This window comes from Tauraco erythrolophus, chromosome 1 (assembly GCF_009769465.1).
Source record: "Tauraco erythrolophus isolate bTauEry1 chromosome 1, bTauEry1.pri, whole genome shotgun sequence".
Classification (NCBI taxonomy): Eukaryota; Metazoa; Chordata; class Aves; order Musophagiformes; family Musophagidae; genus Tauraco; species Tauraco erythrolophus.
This window is the reverse complement of record NC_141465.1, coordinates 6,421,982-6,442,165: the sequence shown is the minus strand read 5'-3', so window position 1 is coordinate 6,442,165 and position 20,184 is coordinate 6,421,982.

Sequence of the window (20,184 nt, the reverse complement as noted above, 5' to 3'; positions counted from 1 at the left end):
TCTGGGTGAGCAGTTCATGAGGATGGAAGGTGATGAAAGCCAGATGGACAGGCTCCAAGAGCAAGTCTGAGGCTCTTCAGAGGTTAGTATTGCCTGTCCAAGGAGTTTAGGGAGGTGGGAATGTAATTGAAGAGACTCAGTCAAAGGAAAGTTTTAAACATGTACAATGACATGCTTGGTATGCAGAGAGAAACTCATCCTTAGTGAAAGCCTAATGAAATCAGTAGCTTTGGCTTTAGCTCTGTCTGTTAATTCCACATGACGGAGGCAGAATGAGGGGAACTGTTTGTTTTTCATGAAGCAATGGTATAAAAAGTCTCCGAATTCTCTTTTATCCATCAAAAATTATAACCCAAAATATTAAAGTGGTATGTATTTCTCTTCCTTCCCCTGGCCGTTATGCCTGTCTCCTTAGAGAAATACCTCTCTCTTCTTATCATCGGGGTGGTGCTTGTGATGCACAACAGCTACACCTGCACTGGACCTGTGCCGTCACATATAAGCCTTTGTCACATATGGTGGGCAGAGTAGTACCTGTGCCGTGCCACCCCACGTGCATCTGCCACAGAGATGGGACCCTGTGCAGTAGCTTGCCTTCATCTCACAGCTACCCCCAACAAGGAACGAACTGGGGCTGGACTGGGGTTCTTCACCCTGCTGTGAAATCACAGCTCTCTCCTTCCCTGTGCAACCTGTGCTGGTTCCTAAATGATTCTGGTCTGTGTAGGATATTTTGACTATGACACCTGCTGGCCTCAAAGTGAGAGGAGGACTACACCAGGGGCAGCAAAGGCTACTGGAAGAGTCCCTTGGATCTAAGACTAAATGAAGCCTAGGACTAAATATTGCAACATTTTCATCTCTATTTTGGCATGATCAATTGCAGAATTTGCTGGACGTGATTTCTTGCCTGAGACCTATAATAAAACATAAAAGTAGGGCTGAATTATCGGGGTTTTTTTTACAGAAAATAAGGGGAACTGGAGAAGGCAACTCAATTTATTGTTTATTTGTCCAGACAGGATCTAAATTGCTACCCTATGCTCTCTTTGTGCACACCTAAACAAAGTGAGGAAGCCTCTGTAAGGACAGTGATAGCAATAAATACTTTCTTTCCTTGTTTGTCTTTGGGACAGCTCAGTCTCTCGCACAGAGCAACAAGTTTATTAAACAAGAATTAGTGTAAAGCATGAAAAAAAGAGATCATTCTTGATGAACCATTACACTCAAGAATTCCAGCAATTACCAGGTGCACCAAGATTATTTCAAAGAGAAAATCATGCCTGTGCAGGGAAAAGGTTTGGGGGCTGGCTGGGAAAGAGGGGAGAATAGGCTGAAATACTGCAGCTGTCTTCCTTGTTGTTTCTTACCCGTAAAAGAAACAAGTTGTTGTATGGCTGTGCAGGTTCAGCCTGACCTGAGCTGCAGACCTTCTAGTAGAGTTTGAAATCATCAGCAAGGAAAACCAACCCATGATGGTCAGGGCATGGGGGTGGAGGGGCACAGGTGTACTGGGGCAGTGGAAGGGGAGAGAAGGTTGAAGGGTGAGGACGAATAGAGTGAGGGTGCAAAGAAGAAGATAGGATGGTCTTGTGGCTTGCATGCTAAATAGGGTCTTGGGACGATATATCTGCTTGCTCTTGCTGATGAAGATTTTGTTTAACAGAACTCCTCTACTCACAATAAATCTCCCCTAGAGCAAATGAAAAAACAAGCACGAGCAGGCAGTCAGAAAACTTGATGCCTCCTGTTCCACGTACATTTGAGCTTCCTCACTTTTGAGTAATCACACTGTAGTGAGAGGTCAAAGCACAAGAGCCATGAAGGTTTTGTCATTTTCTTCCTGAGCTTCTTAAGCAGTGAAGCTCATGAGATTAGTGTTTACCTTGATTTAATGTCTCATCAGAAGCATGACATCCCCAGCAGCCCTGCTGCGGTGCTACTAAATAAAGCATGCCCTGTTTCTTCAGCTGGGACTTAAACCCTCTGCCCTTAGAGACCTGAGGGATGGGGAAGAAGGATGGGGAGACAGTGATAGATATTGACCCACCTAGCACATATGCTAAATTAAATAAGCAGGCTTTATTTTTTAACCTATTTAAAACAGTTACCGTTCTCTGCACAATTGATGTTTGCGTTTGTGGTGGCAGCTGCCGCAGTGTGAGCCTCCCCTACTCTGTACTTTTCCCCTAACTCCCATGCTGCGGGTGACCTTCATGTGTAAGGAGAGCCACTGCCTTAAGGAAATAGGTGAGAGAGAGATAGAGAGAGAGAAAGCATTTTCTCTGCCATTTAATTGAATCCAGGCCTTCCCTTCAAGTGATGCTGGAAAAGCCTTATTTTCCTCTTGCAGTGAGGAAACAGTTGCTCACAGGGGAGGTAAGCAGATGAAACCTTCCCAAGGCCCTTTGCTAAAGATGTCAAACTAAATTTGAGTCACATCCACTTTTAAACCAGAACTGACCACGATCTATGGGAGAGTGCCTCTGATTTTAGTGCTGCTTTACAGTAAGCAGCAATATGGCTCAGTGACTACCTAGCTTGATGACCAATTTTTCAGTGTATCCTACATTTTCCTTTTCCCTGTTCTTCTCAGCATACCTGCCCCATGCTGAGTCCCTAAGAAATATCACTCATTATAAAAACCCTCCTTTGAGGGCCTGTTGTGACAACCCTTTGAACTTCAATGCTGGGAGAGCACAATGCACAGGACAAGGAATTACAGGCAGTTAAATTGCCTCATTAAGAGAACGTTATTAGGCCCTATTTGGTCTTTTCCTGTCAAGCACTTTTGAACACTTTATCTAAGGCAGTTTTATGTCACAGGATCCCCCTCTGTTTTCCCCGAGAGATTTTCCTTTACTCTGTCCTCTTTGCATCTGTGTCCTCATGTCTGGCTGTGACATGGAGAGGACGCAGCACTATAACCATTCTCTTGCCACAGGATACCCAAGAAGGACTATCTGGAGATGACACTCTTCTTTCTGTACCAGATCTTCTAGTATCTTCACATCCTGGAAAACATCTTTGCCCTTGCACCTGAAATTTTTCATTTTTAAAATCGCACAAAGGTGTGCATCTGGAGTGTTTAGTTTGGTTCAGCACTGAACCTCCAGCTAAGAACCTTAGGATCTCCATAATTCCACTTCTTTGTCCTTTACCACAGGGGTTTATCCACTGAGATCTTTCAGGCTGTACATTTCCTGCCCTGATGATTGCATGTTTCTGTTTTACAGTCACAGCTACATGGACTTCCTAGGCACAGCGTGCTAATGCTTTACTCATATTCTGACAACTTCTCTCGCTTCCTAATCGTCTTTGCTTACAGTTCAGAATTACCCCTGTAGTTTCAAGAGCCTTTGCCATTATATGCCTGTCTTTTTCTGGCTTTAGCCTCTTCCTTAGTCATTACTCATGACTTTCTGCAGCTGGCAGTGCTGTACATGCACCTGCTGCTTCATCCACTGGTGTGTCCTTCGCCATCTCCTGTGTGATGGTTTGCCTTTTAACATCACCTTAACCTGTAAGAGAGCAGCTTACCCCAGACCAGGTATCTGTGTGTGCTTGTCTGCTTCTGACTGCTTTTTAATTAGGAAGACCTTCATTGACAACCTCCCATGTTCTCTGCAGTGTGCCCTGCAATACTGCGTATCATCTCTCTGCCATGGCCAGGATCTATGCTGGCTTGCCCTCACCGAGGGAGCTGCCAGCTGTGCTGGTAGGAAAGGTGCCTCAGCTGCTGATGTTGGGGTGGGAGACAGGCGGTGTTTTACTCATGAGGTAACACGGGGGTTTCATTTCCCCCTGGTGCTGTGTTTCTCACAGCACATTGAAATTGTACTGCCTGGATTTGCCTCCGCTGCTTCCCTCCAGCCAAAGAGCCATGTTCAACCCCTGGTCAGCTCAAAAATTGTGCTTTTGTGCTGTACACATGCAGTAACTGGTAGCCAGGATAAGAATCAGATCTTCAGTCAGCGTAAATTGCTTTGGCTTCAGTGAAGTCAGTAAAGCTAATCCATTTTCTTCCAGCTGAGATTCAGGGAGCATGGATTAACTACACTGTCTGGAGTCAGTCTTGATTACAAATCCAAGCATAATAAAGGATGTGGCTTCACTGACCCCTTGGTCTGCAATGCCTCAAGCTTCTCCTCCACGTGGCAGGGCTCGGTGTCTCCTGTCCCCTGCCTTCCTGCGGCATGCAGTAGAACCACTCGGCCGTTCATTCACAACGAGACGAGCAATGCAAGGGGAAAGGACTCTCTGTTCCTGCACCGGTACGCACAGCGAGGCAGCCCAGCTCCACGGAGACTCTCTGATTGATGTGACAGAGAGGGAGTGACAAGCCTGCTGATGTGCTAAGTGTTTTACTCCAGCAGTTCTTGCCAAAAAAAAAAATAAAATGCCTGTGACAAAAACAAAACTAGCTCACTTGCTCAGGGCATAAATGTCCAGGACCTGAGAGTCGCTGCCTGATGTGAGTTATGAAGCCTTTCCTTTCTCCATGAAGATGAGTGTGATATCTCTTGATGGGTCAGGCTCAGGATGCTCTGTGCTCTGGTTTAACGCAGCATTGGCTTGGCCTGTCTCTGAAGGGCTGCCACCCTGAGATGTGTAATTCAGTCTTAACTGCAGGTGGGGAGATGAAGGGTATGCTTGTGACTCTGCATATACATAAATACAGCATGAAGTAGCAGGGATTGGGCTTTTCCTGAGGAAATCTTAATTTTCCTTGTCAGCCTGTCCTGGTTTTAGCTGGGACAGTTAGTTCTTCTTTTTAGCAGCTAGAAGAGCTCCGTGTTTTGGTTTTACTCAGAGGCTGGCTCTGAGAAGAATGTTGATAGCTCACTGATGTTTATAGTTGGCGCTGAGGTCTCAAGGACTTTACAGCTTGCCGTGTTCTTGCCAGTGTGCAGGAGCACAACAGGATAAGGGGGTAGCATAGCCGGGACAAGGGGGCCACAAGTCTCCTTATGATTTGTACTTGAACTTAAGATTGAGGGCCAAATTGGCCAATTAGTATTCCATATCATGCAGCGTCATGCCCAGTATAAAAGTGAGGGTCAGCCGGAAAGAAGGGCTTTTGCCCTTCCGGGACTCTCACTTTCAGTCTCTCGGAGTGTTTTCTCTCTCTCTTGCTCTCTGTCTCGGGGCCTCCTGTTCCTCCGGGATTGCGGTATCGGGTTTTATCTGTTTCGGGATTGCAGCTTCGTGATGAGACGGGCCTTGGTCAAGGGGTGGTGAGCAATTACACCATACATCATTCGTGTGTATATATATTTATCCTTGTGCATATCCGTACATATATATATTGGTAGTGGTAGCAGTAAATTGTTCTTATCTCAACCCATGGGTCTCTTTTCTTTTTATCAAAGAAGGACTTTACTTGGACTGGTGGGTCACACTGGGTTTTGGTGGCAGGCTGTGAAAGCTGGAGGAATGCTGGAGCATTTGCTCAGCTGTAGGAAGAGTATAAAGTGTTTGATACCTAATTCCTTGTGATGTAGAGCATCCTTCTCCAGTACCAGCCCACACCATCAGGGCTTGGGGTGTGAGGGGACGAGGTCTTCTCTTTCCACACCTAGCTGCTGGACCATACAGTTGTCTGTCATCACCTTTTCTGGGTTCCTCTGACTTATCCTTATCATTGCCATAGTTAAACATCTGTCGTGGTTTAGGTCGATCCGGCAACTAAACAAAGAGCCGCTCTCTCACTCCTTCTCCAGTAAAGTGGAGAGGAGAAAAAAAAATGTAATAAAGGGACTGAGGATTGAGACAAGAACACCCACCAACCATGGTCCCAGGCAAAACAGACTCGGCTTGGGAATAAACCAATTCATTTTATTAACAGTTACTTTGAAAAGATAGAGACAAAGAAAACCAGTTAATTGAGAGGATAAAAAGAAAACAAGGCCAGATCTTAAAAACAACACCCCTCCCACCCCCCTTTCCTTTTCTTCCCGGCTCTACCTCCTTCCCCAGCAGCGCAGGGCGACAGGGAATGGGGGAGTGCAGGTCAGTTCATCCATGTTGTTACTGCCGCTCCTTTCTTAAAGGAGAAGGAGTCCTTACAACATTTTTTCCTTGCTCCAGTGGATCCCCTACTCACGAGGAAAATCCACAAACTTCTCCAGCATGAGTCCTACCCGCAGGACGCAATCCTTCCCCATCGGATTGCTCCAGTACGGGCTTTGCCATGGTCTCGGATTCTTAGGGAGTCGTTGCCACTCGCTCTGTCATGGGTCGTCACACAGACTCTAAATGCATCTCTACCCTGTTGTGCGTCCCATGCTTCACGACCGTCCTCAGGCCCAGGCATCTCTTCTCCAACGTGGGCTTCTCCATGGGCTGTGAGTGGGTCTCTACTCCACCGAGACCATCCTGGCTGCAGGGGGGCTGCCTGCCGTCTCGCCACCGGTTGCAGGGAAACTCAGCTCCAGCACACCTCGTCCCGTTCCATCTTCACTGACCCGGTGTCTGTGTGGCTGTTTCTCTCAGATCTCAGTCCTCTCCAGGTGAACTCGGCCCGGTGGGCACCCCGGGAGCGGGGCGCTCCCCGAGTTCCCCAAGCAGCTCCGCCGCTGCCATCCTCAGCGGGTGGCGCCGGCCCGGCCCGGGCCGCCGCCTGGCCGGGAGCCGAGGAGCGGGGGCAGCGCCCTCCTCCCCTCTCCTCATTCCTGGGCAAAGCACCTTTTCTGGTTCCTTTGTCCCAGCTTAAATAGGGCAATTCGCAGAGGCGCCGATTGGCTCAAACCCCGAGGGGGATGGGAGTCCGATCTGGTGGCCAGAACCGGGAGGTCACAGGGAGCAAATCTCCTCTCCTGCCACCAGAACCCCCCCCCACATCAAACCATCACAACATCTTTTCCTGAGTGGTGAGACAGCAATATCTCTTCCCTCATCTTTGGTAGAGTCTTACCTTTATCTTTCGGCATCTTTTTTACTGCTTGTGATGGCACAGGTCTTTGGGCAGCTGTGTTATGAAGTGCATCAACGAATCTACGGGGCTGTAAAAGCACAGCTTATATTTCGCCAGACTATTTTTAAGCCAAGGCACTACTTCCCTGCCCTGGTTGACAACGTGACGGCGTCAGGGCAAGAGCAAGCTGTGGGAAAGCAAGAATACATGATGTTCTTGTTGCTGTGGAAGACTCTGTAACATGAGGGCCAAGTGACAAATATGTTTATTTTTCTCTTTCTCCAAGTGTCATACAAAGTGGGACAACTGCAGCTGGGAAGACTGGCAGTAGCCTACTTTGGAGTATCTCTGTCTGGTGACTAAGCCATTCTCTTTGGGAGTGGAAACCATGTGGGTTCAAACTCCTCCTGTGCTGGGGGCTGATGCTACTTCTGTGCCAAGAGGACGCTGTCGCTGCTGAGGAAGGAGGGTGACTGCTTCTGCTGTGACACTTTGGAGCATCCAGGCTTCATTCCTGTCCTGTTAATGACATGAGCTTAAATATAAAAAATGGAAGTGTCCCACTCATCTCTCTACTGACATAGTCTCTTTCCCTGCCTTAGTCTCATTTAATGTGAAATTATTCAGCAAATTCATCTTGAATTCACTGATCATTTTGGCGTCCCAGAAAATGCGACTCACAGGAAATAAATGATTCAGCAAAAAAAGAGGAAAAAATACACCTGTCTTCTTCCTGTCATATTTGCTTTACTCAGCTCCTGATGTATCAGTAGCAAATTCTTCTTCTCTGTGACAAGCTTAGAGATAGCACAAAAGTGCCATCTTCCTTAGGAGTCCTGAGGTAATTTTCTTTGGGTTTTCCCTAATTCCACCAAAGTCAGAAGAGAGATTCTCGCTGATCTCACTGGGTTACAGATTAGTCTCCTGGCTTATCGAGACACCCCCAAAATCTCTTGCATGAACTTTTTCATCAGTTGGGCTGAAGACATAGTAGAGGGGTCTTCCCCTTGATATATACATAATCTATATATTTTCTTCTTTGAAAACAGGAATTAAAGGCTCTAGAAAAAACAATCCAGTGTTAATTGCTCCAGTGACATTTCCCTTGCTGTCCACTGACTATTTCTTGTGTCCAGTCTGATTTCAAACGCTGCAGGCAGGGGTCTTCTATCACTTTTTGTGGAAATTATCCCATTGCCTAATAAATCCCATTCTCTCCTAGGTTATGCTGAAGTGGTATTTTCATTAATTTCATGCCAAAACATTTGCTTATGACCATCTGCTTGCTGTCCTTTAACACTCTAAACCATTGCATTATTTGTGTTTCCATCTTCCAGGCTTGTTTAAGCCTATAATCCTCTCCTGAAATTATTGCTAGATTAAATTATAGAGAATGACTTTTAAAATTTTTTTCTCTCTCTTACTTCTTAATATTTTCCTTTTTTTTTTGTTCTTTGATTAATTTTTCTTTAATGCTGTCAGTCTCTCCCTGGCTTTCAGCATCCGAAATACAACGCAGTGTTCAAAATACAATACGATGTTCTAGTTTTGCCAGAAAATTGAACAAGGAAATAATTATTTCCCCAGATCAAGACATAAGACCACAAGCTCTGCCTTTTGTCCTTCTGGGTCTCTTTACTTGTCACCTCTTCCTCTTAAAGTATGAGCTATTTGTTCCATTAGGAAGACCTGAAGGTCCCTATGCATATTCTGTAAATACCACACCGCCAAAAAAAAAAGAGCAGACATTGGATATTATATCAGGCTATAAAAAAAAGGCATGTAACATGGGAGGCCATGGTCTTCTCTGTGGTGGTAAAGCCTTGCTGAAGCACTGCAGCCAGCATTGTGTGCTGCATACAAAGAAAGATGCAGGCTATTTGGTGGGGACAGCAGAGAAGAGGAATAAAAACGATTTGAGGTCTAGAAAACACAACCTGTGAGGGAAGACTGAAAGATTTGTGGTTGTCTGGGCTAAAGAAGAAAAGACGGGGGAGGGAAGCAGTAAGAAAATGTAAGTCTTCAAATATATAGGAAATTGCTACTAAGGGAGAGGGAATAAAATCATCCTCTTTTCCGCTGCAGGTATGAAAAGGAGCATGAGCTTAAATTGGAGTAAAGGAGACTTAGGCTAAACACTAGGACAAGTTTTTAGGATAAATAAAACATATGAGAGGTCAGGAATAGATGGCCAAGGGAGACTGTGGGAATTGCCAGCACTGGAGGTTTTTCAGAGCAGGTAGGACAATCATCTGCTAGGGAAAGTTTATACAAATACTGACCCTGCTCTGGGGCAGGGGGTGGACTTGAGCTGTATTTTCTATGGTCCTGAGAGCAGAAAACGAGCACAGATTGGTGACCTTTTCACAGTGCTCCCTCCTTTTAAGTAGATGCCATGTGTATGCCTGTGAGTATGTGTGGATGCTGTGAGAGAAACTGACAAATAATACCCAGAGAACGTTGGGTTTTTTTCCCTTTTCCAGCAAACAATTGCCTTATACTGACTTTAATTTAACCATAGGTTAATGGGGGAGAAGTGATAAGGGAGAGTAAGCTGAGCTCCACAGGCTGATGTTTGTATTGCCTGTCCAGCATATGTGATCATAACTCCTTCCTGCACCGCACCTGAAATTAGGTTTAGGATTATTCCAGAGCAGTAGGTACTGGATCCTGTTGGGCTGACCTGTGAATAGTGATGGAAAGAGATAGTCACTCAGCTCAGCTTACTCAGCCTCAGAGCTGACTGAAGCCTTTGCACCATCCTTCTCACTATTTGCTGCGCATGTGTCCTGCTCACCTTGTCTTTTCCAGTCCACTAACATGTCTCCCTGGCACACTCTCCTGCCTTGGCTCTGACTGAACATCCTTTAGCGCAAACAAAGAGCATGTTGGAGCTGAAAGGAGACACAAGAAAAAGGCAAATATCTTTGGGCCTTTGACTTTGGGGTATACAGTGGAGTAAAAGGCACTTCTTTGTAACCTCAAAGTGCTCCACAGGGAGCAGTTGGCACCAGGATCCCTCGTGGTAGTGGGCATATGCTCAGGTCGTGAGACCCTGGGTCCGTGCAGGGGTTAGGTAGGGTGTCAAAGGGGGTTAAAGAAGCAGGTGTCAATCCACAAGGACTGTCAAGAATTGCAATGAGGTAGACCAGCAGTGAGGACCCAGATATCCTGTCCTTTCATAATGTCCAAACCTCTTGGGCTTAGATTTGATTCAGAGCTTAAGTGAGCTCCTGATTTTGGGATGAGTGTGGGTGCTTTAGGGGCTTTCTGCACCTACTGGGAGAGCTGGGTCCAGGCATGAGCCAGGACCCTTTCTGTTTTCTCACTAATGTCATGGAGAATGGTTGCTCACTGGTGAGAGAAGCAGGGGGCACTGAATTAAACTAACAGCTGAAACAGTGCCATTAAAAGGACGTGGTTCTTCGAACATGTGGTTCACATGTGGAGATCTTTGCTGCAGATGTTGCAGATGCTATATGCTTCCTTACATGAGCTTCAGAGGGGCCTGGACTAATTTAGAGAAGGGGAACCTACTTAGGGTTATAAAGATGTCATCAATGGCTCAGGAAATCCCAGTTGCAGTCTGCTGGAGGATATTTTCAGAGTTTTCTGGATGTTTCAGATACGCATTTGATATTGGGTCACTTAAGAACAAGCACTCTCCAAGTAGTTTCTTCCAGTCACTGCTGGACACAGACTCCTGGCTAGATGGACCTTTGACACAACCCAGGATAGCTGACCTTAAGTTCTTACGTCAACTTGATCTGTAATACTACATCAGAAATGCTGGCATAACCTGATGCTTAGTGTAAAAGTTGACACTATTGGGTTTATCTGGGTGAAAGCTTCAACTGCGATTTCTAAACAGGGACTGCAAAAGTCGGCTCTCAATATAAAATCCTGCCTGTAAAATGCATTAAAATTCTGAGCCAGAACTCAGCTTGTCTTCGGTGATTTTCATTGTTTCAGCTATTACAGGCAGCAGTTTATAAAAGGGGTCTTCACATGACATTGTAAATCCATAGTGAGCTATTGCAAGAGCAGGGGAAAAAATATGTTAATCCACAGTAGTAAATTCAGGATCACACAACAAGCACATGCTTCCTTCTTGAGGCTGCCAGCTGTACATGTAGCTGCAAGTGACTCACTGTGAGGCATTTTGCACTGTGCATTGTCTCGCCCCTCGGCTGATAGTGTTGTTAAAGACCTTTGCACTTGCTAGTGACAGTCAGGTGTGAACAGAACTGACAGAAGGCTTGGGCTGTGCTTGATCCTCTTCTGAAGTGTGATTAGACAAAATCCAGCCAAAACATATCATTGTTAATATCTATAGGGCAGTTTAATCATCTATTGATCTCTAAAAAGTGCCTTAAGACCCTATATAAAAATCTCTAGCTCTTTTAAAATTTGAGCCTGACACTTGAAAACTGACTCTTTGCTAACATGAGACAAATGCTCCATTAAACCACACAAAGTCGTGTGGCTGTAGAAAGCATGCAGAACTTGAGTTCATAAGAGGAGTGTCTTCAGATTGGATTTTGCCCTCTTTGGGAAGGAGCTTTCTATATGCAGCTTCGCATTTCAGGCAGATAGCTATTGTCATGCTGTTTTTCAGAAGAAGAGAATCAGGCTGTCCCTCTCTGGATCTCCTCAGCTATCCTCCTTCAAGCCAAGACTGGCAAAGGAGGTGAGCTAAACTGCTCACACATAGCAGTTTTGCATCAGTTAGGTCCATGCTGTGCAATAATGCTGCAGATGGAGGCTTTTCTTTCTCTACTGCTCATAGAGTTTTCATTTTTAATTTAATTTTTGTTTGCTATTATTTATATTTTTCTTTGTATTTGACCTCCTGTGCTTTACAAATACAAATAGTCAAAAGTTAGGTTAGGGCACAGATTTATGATGTGTGAGCCTAAGGCATGCTCCTGTAGACAAAGCCATTTTGCTGCCAGTCTTGGCACGCAGCACTTCTGGGAACTGAAGGAGTACGTGCTTGCTTCTTAGCTGATTTGATTGTTCACTGTTCTGCAGGAACAGCAGACAGATGTAATAACCTGTTTATTGTGCTAGAAGGATCTCTCAGGGTAATGGAGGTTTTCGGAGTGATTTTCTGTAGTGGCTATTGTCACAATATGGCTAAGAGCATCTGATTAACAAATATATTTCCTGTTTGTAGTATGTGACACCAGCTACCTTTAGTTTTTTTTGGTAAAGAAGGCATAAAATTCTCTGATATAATTGAGGTGGCTGACTGAAAGGGGCATCTGTGTGTGCGTGTGTGTGTTGTGGTGCAAAACTTTGTCCTCCCTGAACCCTAAAGGCAACACAAGTTCCCAAAATAGTTCTCAAATTCACAAGTCAATGACTTTAAAAATCAAAGACATGTGTACCAAGTTCAAGATCAGATTGAAATCTGGACATCTCAATAGATCTGTTCTCTTCATCTTCTCAGTATTTCTAGTCCTCTGAAACAGTAAGACTTAGATAAGAAATTATTTTGCCCATTTGTAATAATTTCTGCAGAAGATCTCAATGAATTTTAAAAATATGAATGAAATCTTCCAGACTTCCTATACCTTGTTATGTACATTTCATGGATGGGGACACTGAGACACACTTTGCCCTATATGCCACAGCAAGTTGATGGGCAGCACAACACCTAGGAATGCTGCATATCACTCTTCCACCTCTACAGCTATACGTAACCTTCAGACAACGTTTGGGAACATCTCTGGTTTTGTTTACTTTTTCTCAACACTAAATATGAGCATTTTCTCCAACTTTCTGGAGGGAAGACTCCATTTCCAAGGGGATTTCTCAGAGCTGCACATGTCCCTATCAGACTTGGATAGGTTTCTGAATGCACCAAATCTAAGCTGCTCTAAACCAGGCTGGGACCTGGGGTCTGTTGTTCTGCTTGATCCAAGCTTCTTTTAAAGAGCAGAAAAATAAAGCCTGGAAAAAAATAAGCAGGAACATCTGATTCACAGCTTCTTCTCAGAATATGCAGGTATTCAATTCTGTTCTTGTGCTTTCTTGTAACACCCCAGGAACTAGGCTGCTTTCATAAGCACTTACTTATATCCCACAAGCACTCATATGTCCCATCAGGTAGAGAGTGAGTTTGGTCTTCTGAACCAATGAGGAATGAGAGCTACTAGCAAAGGTGGAGAAGCAGCTTCCTTTAAATAATAATCTGAGCTACTACCTCTTACCATTATTTAGAGATCTTGTTTTGTCCCTGATTTCCTGACGTATCCTCCTGCCATTTCCTGAACCCTACCAATCAAGATTTTTCATGGCATCGTTTACTATGGGACAGAAAAGGAGATACATGGGAGGAGATAGGGGCACAACTGGTAGATGATCTGAGTTTTCAGCTAAAGAAGAAAGGAGCTGTACTGATGCTGTCTGTGGAAATGAAGGGAACAATAGTGAAGAGTATAGTTTGAAAATTAGGGAAGTGATCCCACGGGTGAGATCCCAGGGGCTGGAGAACAACCTTTCCAGGACAGGGTAGCCAAACAAGCCCTTCGGCTTGTGTTTCACAGCAGGTGAGCATTTCAGACTCTAGAAGGACCTGCACCCAGTGGAAAGTGAGGCAGGAAATAGGCACTGCTGTATGGCTCTTGCACACTTTCCTTGCCTAGCTGTATTGCCAGGAAACTCCAAACTGAGGAGAATAAGCAGTGACAGTGGCAAAATTAATTGACATGTCTGCTGATACCTGCCTATGAAAAAATGACATCTATTAAGCAGTGGAGCCAGTCTAGGAAAAATACTGCTAAATGCTACTACATGCTGTGGGCACAACCATTATGTGTTACTGAGATGCCTCCCAGAGTACAAATTTAATGAGGAGAGCTCGTGCCTCTGAATGCCTTTTGGATACAGATGCAGAACTAGTTATCTCAGATTAAAGTTATCCTGGGTTAAGGTGTGATCTTTACAGTGTGACAGCACAGTGCCTGCCCAGGGACATGTGTTTACCCCACAGCAAAGCAAAGTAGTTTATTTGACAAAGTAAATAGGATTAGTGACTCCACATGCACACGGAGAAGGAATGTACACACAGGGCCATTACATCAGAGTTGCTGATGCTCTCCGCAGTGTCATACCATAGCTTGTGCTGGGCTAACTTTTCTGTGTGCTGGTGTTCACAGATTCCTGGGGTAGGACTGTTCTGTGTGGGTCATTAGAAGCATATGGAAAAGCTACAGAAATTGAGAAAAAAAATAGTGCCCTTACAGACCGTGAAGCTGACTCTGAAGAGAGGGGACTGGGGATTTATGTGGGGACAGCACAGAGTGAAACCACTGTTGTCTTGGAAACCCAAACAGAAAAATTAGCATACATAAGGGTTTTATTTTTCAGAGACGATCTACATACATACATACACACACACACAGAGGCATGCAATAGATGATAGATAGATAGATAGATAGATAGATAGATAGATAGATAGATATTCATGCTCCTTTCCTTCTTTGCCGATGACTTTCTTGCCCAAAGCCAGTCAATATAATAATTCATTGTGTCTGATTTTAAAAGTGAGAATAGGAATGAACCCCTCTACTTACTCTTCAGTATAATGAGAACTGATCTTGTGTTACCAATTCAGAGGTACAGCTGTTAAATATGTGGATGAATTAAAGAACATATATGGCTGAATTAAAGATAGAGATAACAGTTTAGCTTTCTGATCCTCCTCAGAGAAGAAAAAGGAGACCTATCTTAGATTATGAAGAAGGAGAGCTGCGGACATAGCTTAAAGACTCCCTTGTGCATCACACTGAAGTCTGAAACAGCCAGGAAGACTCACTTCCCTCAGGTAGCTGCGATCACAGGGACGATGGACATTAGTGGACGTGAAGGCAGGAGGGACCTGCAGGAGACACTGGAGTTACCTTTTAGCACTTCGGGAGTACAGCCCTTACCAGCAGGGACAAACTTGTTGCTGCCTGAGGCCGGGGGTGGTGACAGCGTGTGGGTACCTGTGCGTGCACAAAGTGAGGAACTCCACTCAGCTTCTTGGGCTGAAGGCAGCTCAAGTTCAGATCCCTCCTGTCTTCCTCTTGCACAGCTGAAGTGAGGTGCTCTCAAGAAGAAGCAGTGGAGGATCTGGTCCCTCAGCTGAGGTTTATGAGTCCCTAAACCAGCCTGCCAGAGACAGGCACTGGCAGTGCGAGACAAAAAAGATATTGTCCAAGGGAGAAGACTCCTATCTTTTTTGGTTCTGTGGCTTATTGAATGGGCAAAAAATCATACTAGGCTGTCCCTAGGAAAAACAGGCACCCATTTTGTCTGCCCTTGCCAGAATCTCAGGGAAATAGATTTGTAATTCCCCTCTTACCTTGTTGTGCGCTGGTTTGGGAAGGCAGCCAGCAGCACAGATCTGGCATATACATGCACTCTAGCATGGGCAATGAGCTCCTTTCAGATAGATTTATTTCACTGCTTCCCATGCCACCTCTCTTTGCCTACGGCAATACATTGTCACAGCACCCATAACAACTAGCTCCTTTAATCACTAGCCTGTATTTACTAGCCCTGTTCCTAATGGCCTGGAGTTCACACCTCCATCCGTAATGTTCTCCCCTCTCCCCCGGCCCGTTATCAGCAAGGAGCCTCACTGTGGTTTTAAGTCTGAATTAAGTCTTTTGGTACCCTGCACTACCCTCCATGGGGGTCTATATCTGCCTTGGTCTATACCACACTGGTCTCTTAGGACTTGGAAACTCCTAGTCTACAGTGATGGTTCACTGCAGCTCCATTGCTTGGCATACCACTCAGATGTCATCTCCAGTGTGGATCCACAGGAACCTCTAGTTGTCTTTTTAGACAAACAGCTATTTTGAACCTGCAGTCTTTTCCTGGCTAGCTGTCTGGAACAATTTCCAGCATTATGTTCACTTCTACTCTCCATGCATCAGGTTATGGTTTGTTTTCCTGAGTGGTCTGGCCCAGGCAGGCTGCAGAAATGGGCAGTGTGAGATCAGATAGCCCGTTATCGGAAGGGAATATGCAGCCCACATGGAGTCTAATCCACCCTTAGAAAATAACTTGGTGGAGATGATACTGTAGATGGTATGGAAGGCATACACTGGTGTCATCAGTACCACAGTCCTTGTGGCTAAGCCTTCTCTGGCACCTCCCACCAGGAGATGTGAACAAAAGCTGCCCCACTATTAATTTAAACAGCAGCAGCCAGCTTACCCTAAACCACTGCTGATATCTTTCTGACAGTCTCCTTATCTTGGAAGAAAGGCACTGATAAAAGCCACATTAAAGCAGTCTGTCATCAAACAGAACTATCCTGCCACTGTAAGTCAAAGCCACTGATTTACGTGTGATGGTTTATGAAGGAGCATCAGCTGCCACAGGCATGACCTCAATAAGGAGTATCGGTACTAACACTTGGGGCACGGTCAGTCCCTTTCAGGAAAGGATGCCTAAACAAATGTTCTGTGCCTACCGTGGGGGAAAGCAAGGTGGTGTTGCCCTCAGGCATCCCATCAGTTAGGTAGCAGGGTTTGCTCTCCAAACCACTGTTCCTTCGCTCTAGCCACTGCCTCTAGAACAGCTTAAGGAGCAGCCTTTCAATGCTCACTGCAGTGTCCAATATGTGTAAATTAAGCCACACTTGGGTCACACTCTCTTCCAGTGTAAAACTAGGACACAGCCATTGGCCCTGTGGTACTAAGTTGGCTTACGCTGCCGAGTGCCTGGCCTGTGCCTTCTGCTGGATTCACCTTAGGAAACGGATCATTCTAGCTCTAACCTGGGAAGAGAGAGATGCAGAGCAAGGGCAGGGGAAAAACCCCAAGAGAAACTCAGAAGAAAGCACAGCTGGGGGTTGACACATGATTTCTGCTGTGTGATGGGTTTATTGAGTTTTCCATGATGTCCTCACCGAGGGTTGTTGGGGATTTATGACAAGGTGAGTCAAAGTACTATGAAAATACCCTGTGTGCTTTACCATGGATGAGCAAATTGCTTGGCCCAGGCCCTCTTGTGTAAGACAGTTTGCTTGTCTGAGAATCATTTCTTACATGACCTCCCTTCTGGATGCACTAGGGGAAGGAGGGATTCTCACTTCCACTAAAACAATTCCCAACTCTGCTCATCTTCACAGAGCACCCCTGGGGACTGCAGCTGGTCAGGGTTCCTGGAAACCTGCTCTGCATCCCTCTTTGCACGGGACAGTTAGAGCCTAGCTTCCAGATGTGACCTTTGCATAGGTGACAAAATAAGGTCTCCTTTGTAAATCTAATGGCATCCATTATCCAGCCTGCATATTTCCAGAGTTCAGAGATGGATCTTTGTGCATCGAGAAACAAAGAGCTATGCTTTCTTCCTGTATATGCTTTTTTCCTCTTTTGTACCTTTTTATCCCTGACTATTTTATATCAAGGGCTATTCATCATAAAGACTATAAAATGAATCCTCACAGGAGACAGGGAAATGTCTTGGCATCAACAGTTTAGTAATGGGTTAGACAGTCTTTTCATGTGGAGTTTGCCAATATAAATCCAGCCCACATCAAGCAGCGACTGCAAATTTCTATCACGTGCTGACTGGTTGTCAGATGATAGGAAATGAACTTAGTCCCAGTCTAGTTCCTACTCGATCAGTGAATGTCAGGAATACCACTGCTGCTGGAAACTGTCTCCCTCTTTCACTGGCAAGCCTGGCAGAGACGCTAGAAAGTGAACAAGCTGAAAGCTTCTCTCTGATCTCTGGGGATAATATCTGAGACGTATTAGCATCAGGAGCTGTAAGAAAAAAGCTCACTCAAGCATTGCTAGTACTCAGCCTGCTCTGTGTTGAGGCTTGTTGCTGTTAATTTGAAACTTTTCACCAGACTCATATTTAACACGAGCATAAAGGGATTTTCAGGAAGAAAGAGAAAAATTACAGGTGGTGTTTCGACTGGAAAGGCACAAAATGAGTGATCTAAGCAGAGTTTTAAAGGTGAACGTGCTTTCATACAAGAGCTTGAAGATGTCCCAAATGCAACAGTTTTGCGTTCTGAAGCTGTGCCAAGGAGAGGCAGAACTGCTCAGATGTCACAGCCAGGTCTGCTTGGGAATTCTTCAGCTGCATTGATTTTATTGAAAAAAAATGCCAGCTTGCCAAAAAGCAAAATTTTTCAATAGTTCTGATGAAACTTCAGTTAAGAAGGATTTTTCCAGAATAATGACTGAATTCCTACCCAATGTGATTTTCTGTCTTGCCATAAACTGAAGTCAATAGCCAAATGCCTTCTAGTGCTAGACACAACTTCATAGTGAAGAAATGCACACAAGGTGCTGCAGTGGAAAAGGAGAAAAGAGCCAGATGAGAGCGTTGACATTGTGCCACCCTGCTGGCACAAAGACAGTTTGCTTCTCTCTTCACACCTGCACCGTTGCAACGGTCCGAAGAAACACAAGCTCATCTTTCATCTGCGTTTTCTTACCACATCCCAGACTATAGGAATAGGTGTGGAAGATCCCTCCAAAGTTTCTTTCCATATTGTTTTAACTTTTGGGTTGGGAACTCTCCAAAAGAAGACAGAAAAAAAAATTGTCTCTGTGGAGGCACAGAGCACGTGTGCAAGTGTCTGCATGTGCATGCATGACTGTGTAGAAGTGTGTGTGCACCACATGCCACTGAGATTCTGCTCTGAACACTAAGAGCAGAGGACGCTTTCACCTGCAGTTTTGGTACCTGCTCAGAGCTTTTCTTTTTTCAAAGAATTTCTCATTGCATTCATCACTTTGACAACTGGAAATGAAAGGAAAGGTGATAGCTAGAGTAATTTGCCACCAGTTTGAGACTATGTTTATGTGGTGTAATGCTTCAGAGTGCCAGTAAGCATCACCTACGGCTAGGGCAGCCAAGGCACAGTCTTGTCCACAGCCATCAGAGACAGTGGCAGAACGAGGACCTGAATTCAGATCTCCTGATACCTTGTTCCATGCACTAACTGCTCAAATGCTGCTTACTCACTGTGCTTGCATCCACGTATCCTGCTTTCATTGCTGCTTTCACATTCTTGTTGATCTGAGCTCTCCCTTTAGCTATGCCTTTCAAGTCGTAGAAGCCGTAATGAATATGTATCAACATTTCAAAGCCATAGATCCTATGGTGGAGAAACAGAAAGGGGACCGGAAAGACAGACACACATACAATTTAATCCATTTTTAAATGTCTGTAATTCATCCAAGAGCATTATCAATAATTACTAGAACAAAGCAATAACTCGCATCACAAAAAATCGTCGCTGTGGCAAAAAGCTGGCAGCGAGCCTTACAGATATCTCACACATGGAAAACCTTTCTTGGGCATGCTGAGAGGCTGGGGGAAGGAGACCTTGCTGTCTGTTCACAGCTCCAGTGGCCTCGCCAGGGAACCCTGCTGTTCTGTTAGCGCTGTGCCTGAGTCAGGCACGCTGTAGCCTCCTGCAAACTTGGTGGGTGCGGGCTAGATCTCGTCCCTGGCAGGAGGTATGGGTTTTCAGAGGAGCTTTATGGGAGCTGGATGCGTTATTTTCTCAAGTCTCCCTTGGAAGATCAAGCCAGGATGCTCATTGAGTATTCTCTTGGAGTTTCACTACTGCATCCTCTGAGCTGCAATCATAGCTGTACTATGCTCATGGCAGGGCAACAGGCATCTCCGATAATCTCTGTTACGTCATGTTTAAGATCATTCCTCTTAAAGCTGTGACCAGGAAATAAGTGGTGGCCTGGGACATAGCAGTGGAAATGCATACAGAACTGCACCCACTTTACAGTTCCCAGCAGCTACCTCCCACCTGCAGACCAGAACCCCCACCATAGGCAATACCAAGGTAGATGGGGGAAAGTGAGAGGGGCACCCAGAGAAGGGAGGCTGCTTGTGTTAAAACTTGAGTATTTTTTTCACCTGAAGACACTCCCGGCTGCTCAGTTTCTGGACATGAAGCTACCAGGGCTCTAGCATTTAGATCTCTTCCTATTCAACCCATTTTCATGGGCTTTGAATGTATGGCCCTGGCAGAGCTGGGGATGAGGTGCGGGGATGCCATGTAATTTTACAGACCATCGTGTTAGTCCGTGGCAATGAATGATCCTCTTCCTCCTTCCCTCCACGATACCATAACCCATGTGTGATGCACCTCTGATTTTGGGAGAGAGGCAGCGGGGGGGCTGTGACCTCCGCTGCTGCCACATACTGCCAGTCAGGCTGCTTTCCTGACTGCTTTTCCCTGAGCTTAACAGCACCACAGGAGCAGAGATGCT